Genomic DNA, 3,675 nt, shown 5'->3' with positions numbered 1-3,675 from the left:
CCTGTAGCGTTGTCTTTCCTGTTCCTCTGATGTTGCCTGACCCACTGTGTTCCTCCAGCTCCATTCGGAAGTGACAACCTTGACAAGCTACAAATTAACTGCTTATTGGCTAAACAGCATAAGCTTCTGCAGGAGAGAGCTAAGTGATTCCACAACCAATGAACATACATAAACTCTGCAGGCCTGTCACATCTAGTTGTGAATGGTGGTTGATAATTAACTCACTGGCCAAGGCTCCACAAATATCCTCATCCTCGTGAGGGGAAGCCCAACATATCCATGCAAAAATGAAGCTGAAACTTTTGTTACAATCTTCACCCAGAAGGATTGAGTGGATGATCTATCTTACCCTCCTCAGGAGGTCCCCTCTGTCACAGATGCCAGTCCTAAGCTAATGTGATTCACTCCGCAGGATATCAAGAAATAGGTGAAAGTATTAGCTACTGCTCTGACAAAACTATGGGCTCTGAAAACATTTCAGCAATAGCATTCAAGATTTGTGCCTCAAGACTTGTGTCCCTGTTCCAATACAGCTACAACATCAGCATCTACCCAAATCGTGTGGAAAATCACCCAGCTGTCACCTCCACACAAAAAGCAGGACAAATCCAAACTACTTAGCATGCTATCACTCTCTCATCAGTAAAACAGTACTACTGTCAAAAAGCAGTTCCCAGGCTCATTAATGTTCAGTTTGTGTTGTGCCTGGGCTATGCAGTTCCTGACCTGATTACAGCTGTGGTTCAAACACAGACAGAAGACCAGAACTCCAGGAGGTGTGGACTGTTGGACTGAAGGATCTGCTTCCATGCTGTATGACTCTGAGTAAGGTGAGAGTGACTGCCTTTGACATTTCACCAAGTTTGATGCCCAGGAATCCTGGCAAAATTTGACAAATGGGAATTGAGGGGAAAACTCTGCAAACACCTGGCACAAAAAAAAATGGTTGTAGTACAATATCGTGGGCCGAAGGGCCTGTTCCTATGCTGCACCGTTCTATGTTATTGGAGATCAGTCACCTTGCTCTGGGTCATCTCTGCAGGAGCTCCTCAGGGTAGTATCCTTGGCCCAACTGTCTTTAACTGCTTCATCAATGATCTTCCCTCCATCATAAGGTTAGAAATGGGAATGTTTGCTGACTGGCAGTTTTCTCGAGTGCCTTAACCCACAACCTAGGGTTGGACCACAAGTCCTTCCTGATCTCTGACTGGGCTACATAGTTGGGATTAATGTTGCTGCAGAATGGGGATCACCAAACCTTCACTGCATCCTGGTAACTGTACAACAGAATTCCTTGCTTCACTGCCAACTCTGTGTTCTAAAACATCCAACCTGATGTTAAATGTTTTAAATTAAATTAGTAGGATTAGACTGGCATAATTTACTGCCCATTCCTAAATACCTTTGCGAAGGTATTTCAGAGGGCAGTTTAAAGTCAACCTTATGATGTTGATTTGCATTCATACACAGACTAAACCAAATAAGGACAGCAGGATTTCCCTCACTGAAAAGCATCAAAGAACCAGAGAAAGTAGGAATTGCCGAATCTGAGAACAAAGGTGTAGAGCTGGATGAACACAGCAGGCCAGGCAGCATCAGAGGAGCAGGAAAGCTGACGTTTCGGGTCTGGACCCTTCTTCAGAAATGGGCCCAGCTTTCCTGCTCCTCTGCTGCTTGGCCTTCTGTGTTCATCCAGCTCTACATCAAAGAACGAGATAGGTGCTTTTTATTTTTTGACAATCTAGTAGTTTTGTAGTCAATATTTTTGATACTGTTTTTTTCCTTTCAGTGTAATTAATAAAATGAACTTGAAATTCCCCCAGCTGCCAAAATAGGATTTGAACTCCTCTCCAATCATTAGTCCGTACCATAGATCATTAGTCCAGTAGCAAAGCCACTTTCCAATGTTTCCCGTTGATCTAATTTACCTCCTCTTCAACAGTTTGCAGTTACATTGTTGCTGAGACCTGCAGGATCTTAGTCGTGTTTCTGAACTTTAATAAAACTCCCCCTTCATTCTGACAGTATAATGTTCCACTCCAGTGACATCATGAATAGGGGCATGGGTGGGGGAGGAGGGGACAGAGGGAGAGGGGTGCCACAGAGTGACTGGACTAAAATGACGTGAAAAGCTATTCCAGGCCACCTGCCCCACTAGGCTGCAATTATCCAACATTTCATATGGAAACGTACTATTGGACCAAGAGAGCAGTGAGTGCTTAGATACTGCGCTTGGATGGCTGAGAGTGTATTCAGAGAGAGATACTCATCAACTGCAACTTGATTTTGTGTGGTGCGTTTATGTTGAGAAATGTCTCAGTGGGGGAAGGGTTGAGAAGTTGGTGCATGCTGGTGACAGAGTATTCCAGAGTCTTTTCAAAGGGGTGAGGACAAGAGGTTTAAGGAAAGAATTCCAAAGCAGATGATAGTTGAGGTGAGTCAAGGACAACAGCTTCATGTCTGCAAGTTAACTGGTGAGGGGAGGTCATGCAGATTTGCTTAGTTAGAACAGGCTGTAGAATTAGGCAAGGTGGCATTTCAATATGAAGTGTCCAGGATACAGTGACCTGATGTTGGTTACAATTTTGCATTGAATGTCTCAGTGCCCTGACAATTTCCTAAAATATGGTTCAATTTCATGGCCTTTACCTATTCCCTCTTTGTCAAATGTAAATTTAAGCCCATAGGATCAGAAATTAGGCAATTGGGCCATTCGGCCCATCAAGTTGCTCTGTCATTCAATCATGGCTGATAAGTTCCTCATCCCCATTCTCCCGCTTTTTCTTCAGAACCCTTGATCCCCTTGACAATCAAGGATCTATCTATCTCAGTTTTAAATGTACTCTTTGACCTGGCCTCCACAACCTTCCGTGGCAATGAATTCCAGAGAATCACCACTCTGGCTGACAAAGTTTCTCCTTATCTCTGTTCTAAAAGGTCTTCCCTTTGCTCTAAGGCTGTGCCCTGGGGTCCTAGGCTCTCTTACCAATGGAAGCATCTTCCCAAAATCCATTTTGTCCAGTCTATTCAGTATTCTGAAAGTTTCAATTAGATCCCCCCTCATACTTCTGAACTCCAATGAGTATAGCCGCAGAGTCCTCCAAACATTAAGCTTTTCATTCCTGGGACCATTCTCGTGAACCTCCTCGAAACTCGCTCCAGGGCCAGTACATCCATCCTTAGATTTGGGGGCCAAAACTGCACACAGTACTCTGGATGTGGCCTGACCAGAGCCTTATTAAGCCTCAGCAGTACATCCCTGCTTTTATATTTCAAGTCCTCGCAAAATAAATGCCAACATTACATTTGCATCTTGATTACTGACTCAGCCTGCAAATTTACCTTGAGAGAAACCTGGACTAGAACCTCCAAGTCTGTTTGCACTTCAGACTTTTGAATTTTTTCCCCATAGTCCATGCTTTTATTCTTCTTATCAAAGTGAGTGACCTCACACTTTCCCACCTTGTACTCCATCTGCCACTTCTTTGCCCACTCTCCCAACCTGTCCAAATCCTTCTGCACCCTCTCCACCTCCTCAATACTAGCTGACCCTCCACCTATCTTTGTGTTGTCTGCAAGCTTAGCCAGAATGTCCACAGTTCCTTCATCTTGATCATTAATATATAAAGTGAAGAATTGTGGTCCCAACACTGACCCTCATGGAACACCACTTGT

This window comes from Stegostoma tigrinum, chromosome 6 (genome assembly GCF_030684315.1).
Source record: "Stegostoma tigrinum isolate sSteTig4 chromosome 6, sSteTig4.hap1, whole genome shotgun sequence".
Classification (NCBI taxonomy): domain Eukaryota; kingdom Metazoa; phylum Chordata; class Chondrichthyes; order Orectolobiformes; family Stegostomatidae; genus Stegostoma; species Stegostoma tigrinum.
Note: the sequence above shows the minus strand (reverse complement) of the source record.